This window comes from Lepidochelys kempii, chromosome 4 (genome assembly GCF_965140285.1).
Source record: "Lepidochelys kempii isolate rLepKem1 chromosome 4, rLepKem1.hap1, whole genome shotgun sequence".
Classification (NCBI taxonomy): Eukaryota; Metazoa; Chordata; order Testudines; family Cheloniidae; genus Lepidochelys; species Lepidochelys kempii.
Window position 1 is genome coordinate 130,199,293 of NC_136383.1, and position 22,718 is coordinate 130,222,010.

A 22,718-nucleotide genomic window follows, 5' to 3' on the forward strand; every position below is an offset into this window, starting at 1 on the left:
TAATAGGTGTGTATCCGTTAAGGGTCATAACATGCCAGCAGGAGAGCCTTGTATTTATTCAGTCTTTTAAGGCTACCAGTGATTCTCAAAATATTTCATTGTTCCTGTCTTTGTATGACAGTTTCTCAGACTCAGACATGGCTTGGATGAAATGATTATCACAGGCTTTATGGTTAACAACAGCATTCTCTCATATGATGCTGCAAATCAAATCTTCGCTTAACAGCATCAGTGAAACAACTGATCCATCTCAGGCTTGTTAAAACTGTACATCTGAAGAAGGCTGGATGCCTCAAGGTTTACAGAACATCACCTTTAGAATAGTTGTTGAAATCTAACCCGCATTGCAGTGGTGACCAGACTTTATTGCCTTTCGCTGGCTATTCAGAGGTTCACGTGAAATATGGTTTCATTCCAATGCTTGGAGGCGAAGCGTCCATGTCACAAATGTGACATTAATTGGGAACTGGTGTGGCTGTCTCTGGAGAATGAACAAGCAGTAAAAAATAGGAATGGAACCTGAACTTCTTGACTAGGTATGCTGATGTCTGAGAAGACACATAAGGGGCACACATTTGCCAGAATATACTGGATAATTAAGCTTCATCTTAAGACAGGGAGGGTGGTCTGGTGGGTCTGGACTGGGATCCAAGAGACCTAGTTTTTCAATTCTTGGGTGCTACAGACTTCCAGTGTGACCTTGGGCAAGTCAAGGTCTTCATCTATCCTGTGCCTCAGCTCCCCTTCTGTAAAATTGGGATACGTTCTTACCTCACAGGGGTGCTTCGGTGATGAATACATTAATGAATGAGAGGTAATGGGGGCTGTGCACGTATTGAGAGAGATTTTCTTCTCCAAAAGTGTCAAAATAGAAATCACTGTTCGTTTCCATGCCTAAGATTGAGCAAATACTTTACATTATCTTTCCAAATGAAACAGCTTTAACAACCATATACCATGAGATTTGTCTCCAATGCATTATAATTAGTGCCCTAAGGGTGATTCCTTCTTTTTCCTCAACTTGCAACACTAATTAGACATTTAGCAAAAAATTCCTAGTCCTCCTTTTCACCAGAAGAGGTACCAGCTGGCAATTCCTACATTTTCCTGTATTTTTATGTATTTATATTAATTTATACTTGCTCATGTATTTTTCCACTCCATGTCTGATGAAGTGGGTTCCAGCCCATGAAAGCTTATGCCCAAATAAATTTGTTAGTCTCTAAGGTGCCACAAGGACTCCTCGTTGTTTTTACATTTGTTGTATTATGCTTTTTTCTAATTCTTAACGGTTTAGAAATTAAAACACTGAAATTCACTGACATAAATTATTTAGTCCTATTGCAGGTCTATTCTGGTCGAGTTCAAACCAAAACCTTCTTATTTGAATTCTTACATTGTTTAATTATTGTCTAAATCATGGATAGATGCTCCTGAAGATAGCCAGGGCAAAATTCTGGCCCCATGGAAATCGATAGCAAAACTCCCATTGACTTAAATAGAACCAGAATTTCACCCCAGGTCTTCATAAATTGCTGTCTCAGTATTTGATCCATTTGTTTTGGTTTTAACCTATACTTGTTACTTTGTCCCATAATTTCCACAGGAAAATCTTCCCTCTTCCAGGAACTCTTCCTAATAGGATTCTTCAGCAGTTCTTGGAGTACATGTTTCTGGCAACAAGTTCCACTTTTCAAGCCCACAAAGTGTATACATTCCGTTATGTCAGAGTTCTTAAAGAAGAGTTATCTTGAATGAGTGAATTGATTAACCGTAGGGAGGGTGAGATTCTATAGTTACAGCACTTAACAACAGTTACATTAATGTGCAGATTTACCGCAATCGAAATAGACACAAAAGTATAAAATGGAATATTCACCAGAACTCAATTTCATGTTCTCCTGTCTTCACTGTTGTAACTTTTAGCCAAAAATGAGAAGTTTTGTTTTCTTATTACTTTTATTTCTTTTCTCTTTCTTGATCTATGACCTATGGTTTGCAAAAAGTTCTCAAGTTCAACTATATAATCACAAAAAACTCAATATTTTATCCACTTCAGAACCATCACTAAGATGTTTGTTATTCTCCTGCAATACAGAAACTTTGCACTCTCATGCATCTTTCATAAAGTCAATAGCAATTACAAACGAAGGGTCAGATTTTCAAAAGGATTTAAGACTGGATTTTCAAGTATTCAACTGGGGCAAGATTTTCAAAAGTATTTAAGACTGGATTTTCAAGTATTCAACTGGGGCAAGATTTTCAAAAGTGCTGAGCACTCCCATTGTGACATCTATGGCCAGATTGTTGAAAGATCCCCATAAGTTGAGTGCTGAATTCTTTTAAAAATTGAGCTACTTCTTTTGGGAGCTGAGCTCTTTTGAATATCTGGCCCAGACTGTGGATGCTGAGGACTTCTGAAAATCTAATCCCAAGGCCCCAGTTTAGCAAAATCAATCATACTCACAATGTCAATGCACTTACTCACATGCAGAAGCACTCTGCTGAATTGAAGCTTAATATTTTATGAGATATAGTTTTTCATAATACTAACACAAGTTTCATTGATGTTAAGGCCAGAAGGGACCATCACATTCATCTTGTCTGACCTCTTGCATAACACAGGTCACATAATCTCACCCAATCATTTCTGCGTCAAGCCCATAACTTCTGTTGGAGTTAGAGCACATCAGTTAGAAAGACAACCAATCTTGATTTAAAGACTTCAGCAGATGAAGCATCCATGATGTTGTTATACAGATTGTTCCAATAGTTAATTACACTCATTCTAGTCTGAACTTGTCTAATTTCCGCTTCCAAACATGACATCTCTTTATACCTTATGCAGTCACAGTTGTGGGAAATAAACCTTTGATTGCAAGGGGAAATAAGATAAATAATAATAATATAGTATATAGCACTTTCTACCTTAGCATCTCAAAGTGCTTAGCACACATGAATGGATTGATGCTTAATATTTATAGGGATCAGGCTGTCCCTGGCTAAGTCCATGGAGTCTTGTTATTGACCTCTGCAAGAATTCACATATAGCACTTCACATTTTTCAAAGCACTGTACAAACAACACATCACCCTGGAGAAATAGCTAAGTAATATTATTTCCACTTCAGAGATGCTAAGTGATTTAGGCCATGTTGCCAAACTCTTGTGATTTTATTGCAAGCATTGGAATATTAAGTGTTTTTCTTAAAGCTCCATGAAGACTCTCTGGCTTTTGTAACCAAAAATAGTTGCTTTCCCCTCATTGATGTGGAAAAAGCTGGAAGATGGCTCAAAAACCAGAAGGCCAATAAAAATCTAATCTAAAAAAAAAAAAAATTCAGGGTTTAAACACAGTCTCATGACTTTGGAGACTTGATTAATCATTTTTTAAGGTTTGGGTTTGGCCGTACTGCTTAGGGCCTGATTCAAAGTCCAGTGAAGTCAGTGGAAAGATTCCCATTGACTTCAGTGAGCTTTCAGTCCCTGTGTCCTAAGATGATATGTGAGACATCCAAGGTTACAATGTGAATCAGTGATAGACCTGGTACCCCAACTCCAAATTCTATGCATAAAATCACCAAACCTTTCTGCTTCCAAACTTCCTATCACAGAAAGCATGAGTAGATTCATGAGTTTTGCCCAGCATTATTGGACAAAAAATCCATGAGATATATCACAAGCTGAAAATACTATGTCTAAACACTGTAAAGAAAACCTAACACCTAGGATGTATACAATTCTCCCACAGTAGATAAGAATGGAGAATGTAAAATCAGATTTACAACCTGTTGAGAGGCTGCTAGGAAAAAAAATCACAACAACCATAAAAATAATGCTGTATCTGGTGGGGAGAAATATTGTATGCAGAATGCCTTCTTTAGATAGATGGCTATAGAAATTTGAGCTGGTGATTTACAATTTGTTCAGCCCCCAAAAGAAAATTAGTCACTCCAAATGCTTACACATATGACTGAAAGTGAGTTTATCATTAATAGAGTGGATCCAGAGGTCTGAACTTGAGCTGTAGGTATGTAGAAATCCTCAGTTCAAATCTATTCATGAGTAACTGGAAGGACCAGCGGATCAAGTAAACATAAATAAAGACTGTTGTTTGGGATATAAAGCCTCACCCTACTTTTGTGACATGTAGCACAGCTTTATATGACTTACTGGGTGCTAAGTGGTTCCAGTTTGAGAGATATTCTAAGACTGATCCTGTATCCGCAAAAAGAAAAGGAGTACGTGTGGTACCTTAGAGACTAACACATTTATTTGAGCACTTCATCAGATGCATGCAGTGGAAAATACAGTAGGGAGATTTTATATACACAGAGAACATGAAACAATGAGTGTTACCATACACACTGTAACAAGAGTGATCAGGTAAGGTGAGCTATTACCAGCAGGAGAGAAAAAAAACCTTTTGTAGTGATAATCAAAGTGGGCCATTTCCAGCAGTTGACAAGAACATGTAAGGAACAGTTGGGTGGGGGAATAAAATGGGGAAATAGTTTTACTATGTGTAATGACACATCCACTCCCAGTCTTTATTCAAGCCTAATGTAAATTTATTTTTTCTGTTTGCAAATTTATTCCAATTCAGCAGTTTCTCGTTGGAGTCTGTTTCTGAAGTTTTTTTGTTGAAGAATTGCCACTTCTAGGTCTGTAATCGAGTGACCAGAGAGACTGAAGTGTTCTCTGACTGTTTTTTGAATGTTATAGTTCTTGACATTTGATTTGTGTCCATTTATTCTTTTACGTAGAGACTGTCCACTTTGAAGTGGGGCATTGCTGGCACATGATGGCTAATATCACATTGGTAGATGTGCAGGTGAACGAGCCTCTGATAGTGTGGCTGATGTAATTAGGCCCTATGATGGTGTCCCCTGAATAGATATGTGGACACAGTTGGCAACGGGCTTTGTTGCAAGGATAGGTTCCTGGGTTAGTGTTTTTGTTGTGTGGTGTGTGGTTGCTGGTGAGTATTTGCTTCAGGTTGGGGGGCTGTCTGTAGGCAAGGACTGGTCTGTCTCCCAAGATCTGTGAGAGTGATGGGTCAACCTTCAGAATTGGTTGTAAATTTTTGATGATGCGCTGGAGAGGTTTTAGTTGGGGGCTGAAGGTGATGGCTAGTGGCGTTCTGTTATTTACTTTGTTGGGCCTGTCCTGAAGTAGGTAACTTCTGGGTACTCTTCTGGCTTTGTCAATCTGTTTCTTCACTTCAACAGGTGGGTATTGTAGTTGTAAGAATGCTTGATAGAGATCTTGTAGGTGTTTGTCTCTGTCTGAGGGGTTGGAGCAAATGCGGTTGTATTGTAGAGCTTGGCTGTAGACAATGGATCGTGTGGTGTGGTCTGGATGAAAGCTGGAGGCATGTAGGTAGGCATAGCGGTCAGTAGGTTTCCGGTATAGGGTGGTGTTTATGTGACCATCGCTTATTAGCACAGTAGTGTCCAGGAAGTGGATCTCTTGTGTGGACTGGTCCAGGCTGAGGTTGATGGTGGGATGGAAATTGTTGAAATCATGGTGGAATTCGTCAAGGGCTTCTTCTCCATGGGTCCAGATGATGAAGATGTCATCAGTGTAGAGGAAGTAGAGTAGGGGCATTAGGGGACGAGAGCTGAGGAAGCGTTGTTCTAAGTCAGCCATAAAAATGTTGGCATACTGTGGGGCCATGCGGGTATCCATGCGGGTACTCCTGCTAGTAATAACTCACCTTATCTGATCACTCCCGTTACAGTGTGTATGGTAACACCCATTGTTTCATGTTCTCTGTGTATATAAAATCTCCCCACTGTATTTTCCACTGAATGCATCCGATGAAGTGAGCTGTAGCTCATGAAAGCTTATGCTCAAATAAATGTGTTAGTCTCTAAAGTGCCACAAGTCCTCCTTTTCTTTTTGCGGATACAGACTAACATGGCTGCTACTCTGATCCTGTATCGAGATTCACTAGCGTAGAACCCAGCACCCATCTGAGGTCCCTTTGAAGCCTTAGTGCAGTGCATATTGTGCAGCTGGTAAATATGTAACTATGGAGTAAGATTCATCAGTTTAGAACTCACAGCCCAGGGTAGGAGGGGGCTAAGGTGGCTTTAAGTCACCTTTGTTCTCATAAGAACATAAAAACAGCCATACTGGGTCAGACCAAAGGTCCATCAAGCCCAGTATTCTATCCTCTGACAGTGGCCAATGGCAGGTGCCCCAAAGGTAATGAACTGACGGGTTATCATCAAGTGATACATGCCCTGTCACCCAATCCCAGCTTCTGGCAAATGGAGGCTAGGAACACAATTCCTGCCCATCCTGGCTAATAGCCATTGATTGACCTATCTTCTATGAATTTATCTAGCTCCCTTTCGAACCCCTTTATAATATTGGCCTTCACAACACCCTCTGGCAAGGAGTTCCAGAGGCTGACAGTGCATCTTTCAATATTAGACTGCTCCAGAGGCTGGAGAGGCCCTGGGTGGAATTTAGGCAACCTTGAGGGTCTGCTTAAGTTATGGAAGCCTGTTCTGGCTTCCCTATGGGCTGCAGCACTGACTGGCATCTGTGTAGCACTCTGATCTGTAGCCCTGTCCTCAACATATCCTTCTTGCCCTCAGCATGCCCTGTCTACCCCCCGCCCCCCCAGGGCTTGTCAAAGGGTTCTTGGAAGGCAGTCTCCACAGTGCCTGCCCTAGGGCAATCCTCTCCTGGCCAGATTTAGGGACCCTTTATGTCTCTCTAGCACTTTGCATACAGTGGCCAGAGTGGGAGTGAAGATCTCCACCATAGTACTCTTATTTTATATACTGCTGTGTTACTCAGTGTGAAGCACGTTCTGAATACAGAAGACATAGAGCCTGTCCTGAGAAGCATATAACCCATTAACACTGCTTTTCAGACATGTATTATGTGAGAATAGCTGCTCCATTAATAAGCCAGTGGATGGAAGCACTGATAAGGAAATTGGTTGAGACTCCCTGGTATCTGCGTACAATGACTCATGCCTAGCCCCAACCTGCACATACATTTAACTCATGTATAGGATACTACAGTGAGTTCAGAGACATTCTTTGTTCTAAACACTCTTCAGACTCACAGACCTGATTAACCACTGTATTATTCCAGCATTTTTCTGCTATAAAGCCATTGGGATGAGTGGGCTGACAGCAGTGTGAGAGTGGAATAATGCAGTGATGAATCTAGCCCATTATCTGGAATTTACAAAGCACAAACTCCACTTTTCAGGTCTATGATTTAAAATATATTTAAAATATTAATAAAATTAAAATGCATTACACACACATTTCCTTGTTTTCTCCAATTCACTTGATTAAATACTGGCATAATGACATATATATACCATCTCTCTTCAAATACCTTTACAAACATTAAATTTTTATTGTTAATCATTTCTGTTACAGTACAGCCGAAGGGGCTGGAATGGGGCCCCATTTTGTTAGGCCCTGTACAAACACAGAGAAGCAGGCAGTTCCTCTCCTGAAGTGCTTACAACCTAAATAGACAAGACACACCCAGGGTTGGGAAAGGGGTTGAACACACTGTGATGGGTCATCAACTCCGGGGTGCTGTCTGTGAGCCGTTGGAACTGCCGTGCCCCCAAACAATTCAGCTGGGTTGGCCTCTCTCACTCTGCTCTGCTGATGATACCATCCAGCTCTCCAGGCCTTGTTATCACCAACGTGACAGCAGGTGGCACCCACACCCAACTGGGTCACCTGAGTGATTTACCTAAGCCACTCATGGACAAACGAACCAATTCCCCAGCTCCCCAGCCTTGCACCCTCATTGAACGATAAACCCAGAATCTTGCACGACACAGGGATCTGTACAGTTCAAGCTCATTAAATTAGCCAGCTTCCCCCTTGATGTGGGGAAGCTATACAACAAGCCTGTGTTAACCAAGCTGAGATTTTTCCAAACACTTCACTCAAAAACGCACTGGTTAAGCTAAAACATAAAACCAGTTTATTAACTACAGAAAGACAGATTTTAAGTGATTATAAGTGGTAGGAAACAGATCAAAGCAGATTAGCTAGCAAATAAACAAAGCTGCAAACTAAACCAAAAATACTAGATAGATAGGATTTGAATTAGCAATATCTCACCCTGACTGATGTTACAAGCAGGTTTGCAGATTCTTGAGGCACATAGTATCACACGGATATGTCTGACTTGTTCGTCTCTACAGTTTTTCTCTAAGGTCCCATGGGGGAGGGGCAGCATTCTCTGGGTCCTCGAAAGAATTACTTAATCTTGGAAACCCTTATGAAATACATGCTTAGCTCATTTAGTCCCAGATCCAGTAAGACTCTGAAGCATGTTATTAACTTTAAGCATGTAAATAGCCCTGCTGCTTCAACACATAGACCTCCATGGGGCTTTGTTGTGGATCTCATGCTGCATAGGGCTTCAACGCCCATTGACTTCACAAGTAGTACATTGAATTGTAGTGATCTTGAGATGCTCAGATTCTCCTGGAAGATGTGAACCTCAGAGACTGAGATAATTTGGGCTCAGTCCTTCCTTACTAAAGATACCTCACTGAAGTCAGTAGAGCTTTTCCTTTGAGTGTTTGCAGGATGGGGTTTTTTCACATTAGAATGGTCTGAAGACAATTCCACTGAAGAACAAGAAAGGAAGGGAAAAATTATGGGACACTAAATCAGTTTATTAAAAATGTACTACCAATATAATTTGGTCTTCTTGACCAAGCTATTAAAAATGGTTTCTTTTTGTAATAGAAGCTCCACTTTGTTACCCCACTGTTCAGTCCCATGCTTATTCTGCACATTAGTGGTTGCTATGAACCAGAGAAGCTAATAAACTCAAGGAGCAGATCCTCAGCTGGTGTGAAATGTCATAGCTCCATTGACTTCATAGTTGAGCTGGGAATAGGACCCAGGTCATTTAAGTCACATTCCAATACCTGCTCTAACATCCATTCATCATTCCCCAGCTGCTACTGGGTGTGAGACTGCAAGGTTGGAACACCAACTCTACTTGCATCTGGTGCAATGCACGTGGACCCATTTGAATTTAGTCTAAATAGCTAATTGGTATGAAGAGCCATCATGGTAGGACAATGGATGTGAGAGCATCTGGCACTGTGTTTCTGAAAACAACTATATTATTTTGGGTTTGGTTGGGGTAGAAGTAGAAATGATTAATCAGCCCATAGTCACCCACAAAACTAATGCATTATCCACCTTCAAAACCCTACTTAAGACTCTTCTTTGCCATAAGGCCTACAAAAAAGTGACAATGGTCAGGCTGCTGGTGCACCGTGACCACAGCCTAGCATGCTGACAGATACTGTGGCAATGGTTCCTTGTACTACCCCATTGGTGTGTTTGGATTCATCTGTTGTCACTTGTCTTATACTTAGATTGTCAGCTCTTTGGGGAAGGGACAGTCTTTTCCCCCCTGTGTTTATACAATGCCTAGCGCAATAGGTCCTGGTCCATGATGGAGACTCAAGGTGCTACAATAATACAAATAACAAATAAAATAAATAAATAAATAAATAACAGTGATACCCCCCCTCCTTCTTCACTTCTTCTTGACCAGGGTACCACTCTAAAGTCCTGGCACATGACATTAGACAAACAAACAAAAAACAGAGGCCTATTAGACTTCTACTTTGTTATATTCTGGAATTAGAACATACAGAATAATTGTCCTTATATTTAGTAGTTGGTAAATCATTTCAACCTTGAGGAATGTAGAAGGGAGAAAGAGAGAGGAGGAACCTACAATATAATTAAATTAGAAGGTCCAATACTTATTGAGTTTTTCACATTAATAATTGCTTCTTTAAGCAATTGTCAAAAGAATTTCTGGACATTTATATTCATCTTTGTGCAGGGCTTGAGGACAGTGGCAACCTGGCATGGTCACAATCATATGCCAAATGCCTGACTAGTTAAAATCCAAGCAAAATTATGTTTCCTGAATCTGTTGTGCAGTAGTGTCCATAAGGAACTGTTAAAGTGTGCACTCTATCAGAGCAGCCACATGAAAACAGGTCTTGTGTGTACACACTAGTATGTTAATGAGTATTCATTGTGAGATTTGCTTCTTAAAAGGGCAATTTGTACAACTAACTACACCCGGATTTGTGTATTTATTTCCTGCATAAATGCATAGGTTAATGTCAAGTGGAAACAATACCCTTTCAAATTGCTGTTAGAGCGAGAGGAACTCATTTAACCTACTGTTATTTAGAGTGGTAGCCATGTTAGTCTGTATCAGCAAAAACAACGAGGAGTCCTTGTGGCACCTTAGAGACTAACAAATGTATTTGGTCATAAGCTTTCGTGGGCTAAAACCCACTTCATCAGATGCATAGAGTAGAAAATACAGTAGGCAGGTATGTAGACAGGGTCAGGCCAGATGGCTACAGGAGAGTGATAGAAGGTAGGTACATTAGCCCTGGATTAAGCAGGTCCCTTTTCCCTTAGTAAGATAATGGGCTGTTCCAAAACAATTAGAAAGTTGCTGGAACCAATTATGGCAGGCAGGCTAATTAGGACACCTGGAACCAGTTAAGAAGCTACTAGAAACAATTAGGACAGGCAGGATAACCAGGGCACCTGGTTTAAAAAGGACCTCACTTAGGTTAGTGAGGTGCGTGCAAGGAGCCGGGAGCAAGAGGCGCGCAAAGAGCTGAGAGTGAGAAGGCATACTGCTGGAGGACTGAGGAGCACAAGTGTCATCAGGCGGAAGGCCCTATGGTGAGGACAAAGAAGGTGTTGGGAGGAGGCCATGGGGAAGTAGCCCAGGGAGTTGTAGCTGTCACACAGCTGTTACAGGAAACACTGTAGACAGCTGTGATCCACAGGGCCCTGGGCTGGAACCAGGAGTAGAGGGTGGGCCTGGGTTCCCCCCATCTCCCACAATTCCCTATTTTGATACAAGAGGAGTTGACCGGGAGTGTGGGTCCCACCAATGGGGAAGGTCCCTGGCTTGTCCCCCAACGCACTAGGTTGGTCAGCAGAGACTGCGGGGATTGTTATCCTCCTTTTACCTTTGCTGGCCAGTGATGAGGTTAGCTAAGTGAATGGCAGGTTTGAGCCACTGGCAAAGGTGGCCAAATTGAGGGCTTCTGTGAATCTCTGAGGCGAGCAAATCCGTCAAGAAGTGCAGGACCCCCCAAGTCAGAGGAGGAAATTTGTCACAGCATTTATACCTGCCTATTGTATTTTCCACTCCATGCATCTGATGAAGGGGGTTTTAGCCCACAAAAACTTATGCCCAAATAAATGTGTTAGTCTCTAAGGTGCCACAAGGACTCCTAGTTGTTTTCACTGTTGTTTAGTTCGTGTTCCATTTAATGGAAATTGTAAAGAAGGGGACAGACAGATTATGGGTTGATGTTTGGACCCTGCACTTAGAGTAATAATAATACACAGTGACTACTCTTACATCTTCTCCTCATTCAGTGACTATTTACCCTTGTGACGTGACAGGGGCATTGAACTTTTGTCATCTTGGCCTACATCAAGTGACTGGGACAAGGAAGTAAAGTCCAGCAGACAAATCCTACCTTTATTGAAGTAAATGGCAGTTTCACTGTTGACTTCAATGGGGTCAGGATTTCACTGGTTTGTTACCAGCACTCCTGTGTGTGTCTAATCCTTGATCCACCAGATAAACAGCTTTCAGGGTGCTCTGCATTACATGGGCTGCTCTGAAGGATGGGTCTGGCCAGAGATGACCTTTTCCTGCTGATCGTGGTGGGCAGAGTGAGGGCTTTTCTTTTTTTTAAAAAAATCAGTGAATGTGTTCCATTGCCCTCCTAGCCTAGGTCTAAGAATTTATGAGACTGGGGTGAGACGAGAGGGGGCACTTTAGAAATCATGCTTAACTTTGAAAAGTGGCTAATGAGTACATGAGGCAGTTTTACACGATTTTCTCATATGCATTCTATAAATACATCCTTGCAGTACTCTGACTCACCATGGCACATTGTTACATTAAGGAATATTGTTATTGGCTAAGTAATTATGTCTCCATATGCTCCAAGGGCCACAGGTGTTCATGTAAGTTTTTATTACTCTCACAAAGGAAAAAGAATTGGCAATTAGGAGCTATGACATTCTGTACATTCCCATGGGTCAGACACTCAGGGATTCAGCCAGGGATCCTAAATTCAGTTATAGCCATCTCTGAATCTCACTTTGGAGACCTTGGGTTTGCAATTGGGGAAGGGCATAATTCTCTGCTGCCTTATGCAGACTTTGTGCCATTGTTTACATCTGTGCAAAGTGGGTGTCAGGCGTACCAAACCAATGCATTTAATGTGCACAGGTGTTCAATGAGTAAACAAGGTACAAGACCATGGGGAATTAGCTGAAAAGTGCAGAAGAACACTTACACTTAAAGTGGAGAGGTAATTAAGTGGTAAGATTTTGATCCAGGTTTTTGGTTTGGCTCCTTGTAGAGGAACCAGAGCACTGGGTGGGTGTGAAATCTGGTGTCTATGCATAAATGGACAGTGTACCCTTAACACAGGCAGTTATGATCAAGGATTTTATTTATAGACACAGTATATATTTTCCTCTTGATATGTAACTCCCATGTCATCATTCAGTTTCCTTAGGTAGTGGCTGTGATATTCTGATTAGAACAGGGACCTGGTAGTCCAGACTCTTCGATTATTTTCTCAGCTCCTCCACTAACATGCTTTGTGACCTGGAGTGAGTCACGGGCATCATAATTATTACATTTAGGTGCATAAATGTGATGCTTTATTTTTCAAGGAGATGAAATTCATTCACAATGTCTTCAGCTGTGTCCTTAGGCGTCTATTCATATGCTAGAGATCCTCAGATAAAGGGTATAGAATTGCTAAGTATAATGGAAAAGCATGATAATATGGGTTGCTAATAAAGAGAGTTCTCACTTTCTAAAAAGAAAAGGGGGACTTGTGGCACCTTAGAGACTAACAGATTTATTTGAGCATAAGCTTTCATGAGTTACAGCTCACTTCATCGGATGCATTCTCTCTGGATGTCCAGGTCTTTGTCTCTTTCAGTCAAACCTCACAACTTTTTCTGTAATGCAGGGGGTTGCTTATATATAATACTGAAATTGTTAATCTATGTAAGATACCTGTTTACAAAACCAAACTAAAACAAACAACAAGAATATAGGGTCGAAGATAGATTGGGTTATCAAAGGTGAACAGATCCCAAGGATCTACATAAAAGCAGCAACTTCTTCGGCAGAGACTGTGATACATATGGGATGACTTATCAAACACAAGCGTTTAAGCCAACACAGTTGGAGCATTGAAAAACCATTAGAGGACATCATGGAGAGAAAAGGAGCACTAAAATAAATAAATAAATAAATAAATAAAGGCCAAATACTCAGCTGATATAAATCATATTCAAAATGACCGCGAGGAGGTAACCAATAAGGTATTGTAGAAGCTGTTTTGTTGCTGGATTGGTGAATCTAATTGTTAGAAATAACCTCCAGTTTTGGGGATTGTCTGCCCCATTCTTCACAGTTTGCCCTGATTGAGCAATCTCAGTGTGGGCCCCCCTGGAGCCCCAGCCACAGCTTCCAAGGGACATAAGGAATGCTCATCACTGGAGGTTTTTAAAAATACGTTGGACAAACACCTGCCAGGGATGGCCTAGGTTTATTTGTTCCTGCTATTGTGCAGGGGGCTGGACTTGCTGACTTCTCAAGGTCCCTTCCAGTCCTACATTTCTATGATTCAATGACTGACATTTAATTGAGCTATGGTGATTTATACCAGATGAAGACTTGGACCAAGAGCGAAGCTTCTGTCCTTAGTATTAAAAACATGTTTGATCCAGTGACTATAGCATTCTCCCCGCCCACCTCCCAGATTGTGGGAGAAATGAGAGCCTTAGTTGATTCCTGAATGTGCACCTCACAAAGGGGAGGAAACATCTCTCTTCCTCTCTCCCTGACTTTAATAAATCTGGTGCAACACCGCTGCTACACTTGTTTGTTTTTTTTTTAACCAGACATCTGCAAACTATCAGCATGAGCAATGTCAGAAAGAAGTGATTATGCATTTGCTATTCTGCAAGCGAATCCCTTCCTATAATTTGGGCAGAACTTTTTATATACAAAAAAGAAATATATCATAAAAAATGAAAGACAGAATATTTTAGGATATACGGAAAGCCAAATCAATTCTTGTTAAAACCTCCCCACATGGCTTCTTCTGTATTTTTAATTTAAAGTTATTTCTGTTGTTCCCATGTTCTAATTCACTTCATTGGCTTCTGGGCACCAATGGCTGCAACAACTATGTATAGTAATGCTTCTTAAAGCTACCGTCTAGAATAGGTTATGATTGTGATCTTGATGTTGTTTAACCAAAGATGACATTTCTCTGGCCCTGCTCAATTTTCTTTCTTTGTGCCTTTTCTCTTTGTGGAAAAAAAAAATCGTAAGAATGAAGCAGAACCAGAATAAATAGAATTGGAAAGAGAATAAATCAGAAATAGGCTTATCATCACAGAATTATTTTCACACCCGTCTGGTAATGCTTCCAGTGTCATATACTGCACTTGATCTGTATGTGCTAATTACCTCTGATTGAAACTTTGAGATATGTCTATATACACATTCACCAGACTCCGTACATTTGGCCCATACAGCAGAGTAAATGTATCATTTTCTTATTCTCAAACACACTTATTACAAACACATCTTTGTTTTTTGTTACCATACTGCCTGATTCATCAAAATCAGATTCAGAATAAGAATTCTATCAAAGACAAGTGCTCACACAAGGAATTCAAACATCTCTCTGATTCGAAGAGATAGATGCTGCTGGATTGCCTGCCTCTCTGTCCTCTTAAAAATCCTATTTTCCTTTTGCTTAGTTTGCAATCTGATAAAAATACATCAACTTTCATTTGTTTCCAAGTAGAAACTTATCTGAAATTCTCATGAGTTCTACATTACAGATGCCAAGTATTTCATGACAGGGCAAAAGAAAAAAAGAAAAAAAAGAAACAGATATCCTTATTTGCCCTACATGTGCTCATTGCACAGAACCACTCTGGCTCAGTGTACTGGTTTACTCCTTGTGTCATGTCCATTCTAGATGCTTCTATTTTGGAAAATTGAACATGTCCTCTTGCTGCTCCTTGAAGAACCATGGCTCCTTTTGGAGAATTGCCACTAACACAACATCAGATTAATTTAAATTATGTGATATTAGAGAGAAGCTTCTGCTAAAATGGTTGAAAATAAAAGAGAACAGCTAAGCCACATTAGACATTCTTCTGCCCAACACAGGCATCTTAAAGAAGCAGTATGTTCAGAATCCATCTCTCAGCTTCATTTCATCTTAGTATTGATAATGAATAGAATCATAGCAGTGTAGGACTGGAAGGGACATCGAAAAGTCATCTAGTCCAGTCCCCTGCACTAGGCCGGATGACATATTATCTAGAACATCCCTGACAGGTGTTTGTCTAACCTGCTCTTAAAAAATTCCAGTAATGTAGATTCCACAAACTCCCTAGGCAATTTATTCCCATGCTTAACCACCCTGACAGGAAGTTTTCCCTCATAAATGTGCAGTGTCAGTCGAAAAAGCTAACAGAATGTTGAGAATCATTAAGAAAGGGATAGGTAATATAAGACAAAAGTTAACATATTGCCTCTATATAAATCCATGGTAAGCCTACATCTTGAATACTGTGTGCAGATGTGGTCATCTCAAAAAAGATATATTGGAATTGGAAAAGGTTCAGAAAAGGGCAACAAAAATTATTAGTGGTATGGAACAGCTGCCATATGAGTAGAGATTAATAATACTGGGACTTTTCAGTTTAGAAAAGAGACAGCTTAGGGGGGATATGATAGAGGTCTATAAAATCATGACTGGTGTGGAGAAAGTAAATAAGGAAGTGTTATTTACTCCCCTCATAACACAAGAACTAAGGGTCACCAAATGAAATTAACAGGCAGCAGATTTAAAACAAACAAAAGGAAGTATTTCTTCACACAACATACTGTCAACCTGTGGAACACTTTGTCAGAGGATGTTGTGAAGGCCAAGACTATAAGAGGGTTCAAAAGAGAATTATATACATTCATGGAGGATAGGTCCATCAGTGTCTATTAGCCAGGATGGACATGGAAGGTGTCCCTATCCTGTGCTTGCCAGAAGCTGGGAATGGGTGACAGGGGATGGATCACTTGATGATTACCTAAACAGAAAAGGAGGACTTGTGGCACCTTAGAGACTAACAAATTTATTTGAGCATAAGCTTTCGTGAGCTATAGCTCTGAAACTTGATGATTACCTGTTCTGTTCGTTCCCTCTGGGGCACCTGGCATTGGCCACTGTCAGAAGACAGGGTACTGGGCTAGATGGACCTTTGGTCTCACTCAGTAGGGCCGTTCTTATGTTCTTATGTAATGTTCAATATAAACCGCCCTTGCTGCAATTTAAGCCCATTGCTTCTTGACCTATCCTTAGTGGTTAAAGAGAACAGTTTGTCTCCCTCCTCCTTGTCACAACATTTTATGTACTTGAAAACTGTTATCGTGTCCCTCTTCATTTTTCTTTTCTCCAGACTAAACACACCTTTTTTTTTTTTCATTTTTCCCTCATAGGTCATGTTTTCTAGAGCTTTAATAATTTTTATTGCTCTTCTCTGGACTTTCTTCTATTTGTCCACATCTTTCCTGACATACATGGCCCAGAAACGGACGCAGTACTCCAGTCGAAGCCTAATAAGCACGGAGTACAGCAGAAGAATTATGTCTCATGTCTTGCTTGCAACACTCCTGCTCATACATCCTAGAATATTTGCTTTTTTGCAATAGTGTTAGACTGTTCATATTTAGCTTGTGATCCACTGTGACCCCCCCAATCCCTTTCTGCCGTACTCCTTCCTAGACCGCCATTTCCCATTTTGTGTGCATTTTGTGTCCAACCGATTGTTCCTTCCTAGGTGGAGTACTTTGCATTTGTCCTTATTGAATTTCATCCTATTTACTTCAGACCGTTTCTCCAGTTTGTCCATTTTGAATATTAATCCCATCTTCCAAAGCACTTTCAATCCCTCCCAGCTTGGTATCATCCGCAAACTTCATAAGTGTCCTCTCTATGCCACTATCTAAATCATTGATGAAGATATTGAACAGCACTGGACACAGAACTAATCCCTGCAGGATCCCAATCTATCTGCCCTTCCATCTTGACTGTGAAACACTGATAACTACTCTCTGGGAATGGTTTTACGTCCATTTATGCACCCACCTTATAGTAGCTCTGTCTAGGTTGTATTTCTCTAGTTTGTTTATTAGAAGGTCTTGCAAGACAGCATTGAAAGCTTACTAAAGTCAAGCTATACCACATCTACTGCTTCCTCCCCATCCACAAGGCTTGTTGTCCTGTCAAAGAAAGCTTGTAGATTGGTTTGACATGATTTGTTCTTGACAAATCCATGCTGTTACTTATCACCTTAGTGTCTTCTAGGTGCTTACAAATCTGTATAGATCTGTCTATCAAGGTATTTCTAATGCACCAGTCACCACAGTGCCAGACCCTCAGCTAGTGTACATTGACATATCTCCATTGAAGTCAATTATACCTTGAGAAAATGGCCCAAGTGAATCTAAGTGTGATGGCTGCCATACTAGGGATTGAACCGGGGACCTCCCAAGCTAAAAAGCATGAACTGCTATAGCTCAGGCTGGATGATGCTGTAACACAGTCTCTGTTGACTCATAACACAGTCTCTGTTGACTGGTCACCTGTAATAGGCATTTATCTGTGAATTACATAAGAACTGCTGCAGATGTTAACCAATTCTGGGTCTGATCCTCTGCTTGTGTAAATCAGCATAGCACCACTGAGTTCAGTACAGCTAGGCTGAATTAGACCAGCTGAAGATCTCACCCTATGGCTTAAATCTTCCAACCTGGATATTTCCAGATGTTCCTCAGAAAGTGATGACAGCTACAGGAATGAGTGATTTGACTGTCAGTGGAAAATATAGTCTGAAAGTGAAGCGATACCTTGGGTATGATTAATATATCATTGAAATCTAAAGTTAATTTTACATGAACATGCTATACCTTTACTTTGGAAATGTTTAATCCTTACTGTTATCTTAAAATTTGAAATCTATTCAGTTAAACAAAAATGGAGAAGCCATTTCAAGTATTGTAGCACAGTTATTGCATGATTGTCTGTTATGTAACTCCTCTGAAGCATGTGCCATTGGCCACTGTTAGAGCCAGGATTCTTCTATACTAATTGGACCACTGATCCAGTATGGAAACTGCTATGTTGTTTTGGTTGAAATCCTGGGGACCAGAGAAGATATGTAACACAAGGAGGGGCAGATCAACAGCATGAGAGACAGTGTGTCTAGTGGATGAAGCACAAGTCTGAGGCACAGAGACCCCTGGATTAAAATCCTAGTTCTCACACTGACTCCAGACAAGTCACCTCGTTTTTGTACCTTACTTTCTGTGAACCTGGGAATCCCTGAATGCCTACTGGCAGAAGGCTTATTGCCTGAGGCACTTGACTTACGAGGAGAGGCTGAGGGAACCGGGCTTATTTAGTCTGCAGAAGGGAAGAGAGAGGGGGGATTTGATAGCAGCCTTCAACTACCTGAAGGGGGGTTCCAAAGAGGCTGGAACTAGGCTGTTCTCAGTGGTGGCAGATGACAGAACAGGAAGCAATGGTCTCAAGATGCAGTGGGGGAGGTCTAGGTTGGATATTAGGAAATACTATTTCACTGGGAGGGTGGTAAATCACTGCAATGGGTTACCTAGGAAGGTGGTGGAATCTCCATCCTTAGCGATTTTTAAGGCCCGTCTTGACAAAGCCCTGGCTGGGATGATATAGTTGAGATTGGTCTTGGTTTGAGCAGGGGGGTGGACTAGATGACTTCCTGCGGTCTCTTCCAACCCTAATCTTATATGATTCTATAATACTCTAATTCATACCCGGTCTGACACACTCACTACCCCCAACCCACTGTTGTCATAATATGTATCTAAAAGGTGTCTTGTAAGGTACTGTAGGTAAACTGGTGACATGCTGGTCCCAAAAATCATTGCATGATGTATGTATGGGTTGTGTACAAAGACTTATAGATATGTGCTGGAACTATGTTCTTAACATGTCTTTGGGAGGCAGTACAGACATCGAGCCAACCCAAGACAAAGGAACGTGGATTCTCCTCTCTGACTAGTTTGGTTATAGGCATGGGACAATGAAAGTACATTTACATATAAAGTAAACAAAGCCATCAAGCTAACAAGCAATGGAGGAGGAGTTTAGTGAGCTCACTGAGGGTCAGAGTCTGCATCCCAGGAAGCCTTCCTGGTTCTTGAGGCAGAGACAATGGACACTGGGCAATATAAGGGGAGCAAAAAGACATGTTAGTTATCCATCATATGGGGGCCACAGGGTACAGCAACCTCTGAGCCTGTGGAAGTTGGGTCCCTTAGCCTGGAGGGTTAGAGATGCTGTTAACCTGATGTAAGTAAGGAAACTGCTTAGGCAAAGATTGTAACTTGCTAAATTTAAGTTTTAATCAGTAGAAAGCATGTTTTGGTTTGTGTTTTTCCTAACCAGACCTGTATCTCTTTCTCTTGCTTAGTATCACTTAAATCACTGTTCTTTGTTAATAAACATGTTCTTTTTTTACAAAATCATCTCTGGGCTGTGTTTTAAAGTGAAAGGTGAGTCTTCAGCTAGCTTAATAGGCTGGTGCATACACTGTCTCACTGTAGGCAATGAACTTTATAATTTCTGTGAGTGTCCAGTAGAGGGACTGGACACTGCAGAATGACATCTCTGGGGAACTATGCTTGACCATATGTTATCTGCAAGGAAAGGTTTTGACTGGCAGAGTCTTGAGGCATTTACTGGTGAAGCAGACAGACTAGTGTGGCAGGGGAGCTGACATAAGTCTAATCGCCCGAAAAGCTCTCATCTGCTGAGGCATAGGGATAACACAGTGGCTTACAGTTCTGGGTATCCTGAACAGAACAACACCCTTCCTCAATTAATAAACCCTCAATAGCTGTGCCTGCCTTGCTGGGGGGTTGGGAAGATTAAGTATTTAATGTCTGTAATGTATGTGCAATTCTGATGAAATTAATTACATCAGATCTTCCAAGTGGCCCATCTCCAGTTTACTGCAATGGATAATTTTTGACAGACCAGCTTTGTGAGGCTGACAGGCCAGCACAGGTCAGCTCAGGTCAGAGTCTCGGAACAATTCACTTGGGAAGAATCTCAAAGACGTGTTAAGTGTATGAATTCACTTGTATCTTAGAATAGTCCAAAGGAATGTGATGGTGTTGTTCCGCCTATCTGTTTCCTGTGATTCCTATCCCTTTGCTTAGTTAGCCTTACATCAAAAGGGGTATTGGCCTTTAGATGAGAATTGACTTAATGTGTGAAATTGCATGAAAACTAATGAAGGATTGTCCGGATGGCTGTAACCAAATGCATTATGTATAATTGCCCATCAAATGGGGTTGGAGCTTCAGAACTGTAAATGAAGAAACATATTACGTTCAAAGCCTAGGTCTTTCATGCAACAATGGAAAAATCTACAAACGTTATGTGTAGTTAACAAAGGAAGAGCCCATGCTGTGCTGAAAACACTTGCCAGGCCATTTTCAAATATAAGAAGGAACACTGGGAGCAATTCTGCATCTCTGGACTGATGAATTCTGACAGGGTGGAATTCTGAGCAAGTGGACAGAGGTCCCCAAAGCCATTCTGGGTAACCGTGAGAGACTTATGGAAACTAGCAGACGTTACATCATTGATTGCATTTGGACTACAAACTTACATTCACCTCTCCTGTATTTTACTCTCTCTCTCAATAATTCTTATTTATTTTTCTTAGATAATACATCCTTAGTTAGTTTATTAGCGAAATTGGCTACACCATTCTCTTTGGTGAGACCAAGAGTACTCGTTGACCTGGGGCACGTGACTGGCCCCTTGGGGTTAGGAGTAACCCAAGGTGTGGTGAATTCTGGTTTTAATAACCTTTCATCATAAAGTCCAGTTTATCTGGGGGTCAAAGAGGGGCTGAGAGCTTCAGGAGATGTCCGTGGCTCTGTGGTAAGCTTAATATAGTAACAGGGTTCAGAGTGGCAGCCCTGTTAGTCTGTATCAGCAAAAAGAAAGAGGAGTCCTTGTGGCACCTTAGACGTAGACCTTGTGGCATCTGTACTCCTCTAAGGTGCCACAAGTACTCCTCGTTCTTTTTGCTTAATATAGTACTCCAGGAGTACACATTTGTTACTGGCTTGGTAAAATCTCATTATAGGATACACCACCACTTTGGGGTGTCTGCCCTGTTTTCTAACAGCCTGACCTGAGATTGTCACTCTCAGCTGTAAGCCACAGCAGACAGTGTGACGGGTGGTATATGGGAATTTTGGTTAAGCTGTGGATTTGGCGAAAACTGAATGAGAGCTTCAGGATCAGATAGACAGGATCACATTTTTAAAGGACAGTTAGCCTAGCTTCCAGTTTTGCACCTGCAATTTTGTAGTCGCAGATACTGATGTTTATATCTCTGACTAGTGGAACTAAGGCTAGAATCATATACTTAGGCAGCTAACTGCTTCACCTTTAGGGGATGCAATATTGCCTGGTCAATAGAACATAACTGGGAAGCAAGAGATCTAGATTCTATTCCTGGCTCTGAGACCTACTAGTTGTGTGTCCTTGGGCAAGTCACTTCACCTCTCTGTGTCTATTTCCTCTCCCTCCCTTTGTCTGTCCTGACTATTTAGCTTGCAAGCTCTTTGTAAGAGAGACTCTCTCTCACTAGGTAGTTGTATAGTGTCTAACACAATGGCCAAGATCTTAATTTGGACCTCTACACAGTACTATTTCTTTGGGGTGTTAATAAATGCCACTGTTTGTGCTGTAGTCATTTGCTCCTGCAAAACTCCTCTAAGTTGATCATGGGTAAGTTTAAACCCATGACCAATAATATATTTAAATACTATCTTTGTACGCTATATAGTGACAATTAAAGATTCGTTAATGTTTGTACAGAGCTCTGAATACATAAGGAGGTACATAAGTGTGGCTCTATATCTAGATAAGTCATACGCATAGTCTTGGTGTTGAACAGCTGTACAGATACTGTGGAGTCATTCCACCAGTTGTAAATGATAGAGTACAAAATGAAAAATCCCTTCACCAGACAAAATACCGGGCAATCACTGCCATGCTGTGCTATTTGCTGTTACATTCAGCTCAGACACTGGCCCAGTTTAAGTCTAGACAGCTCAGACAGAAAAAACAAGAGACAGAATATTAAGCAATTTAAATGCTTGTTTGTTTTTCCTCCCTTCCATCCCTTACCCACCTTTCCCAAGCAGTCACTAAACCAAAGCAGGTTTCAGAGTAGGAGCCCTGTTAGCCCTGGTCTACATTAGGAATTTAGGTCGAATTTAGCAGCGTTAAATCGATGTAAACCTGCACCCGTCCACACAATGAAGCCCTTTATTTCGACTTAAAGGGCTCTTAAAATCGATTTCCTTACTCCACCCCTGACAAGTGGATTAGCGCTTAAATCGACGTTGCCGGCTCGAATTTGGGGTACTGTGGACACAATTCGATGGTATTGGCCTCCGGGAGCTATCCCAAAGTGCTCCATTGTGACCGCTCTGGACAGCACTCTCAACTCA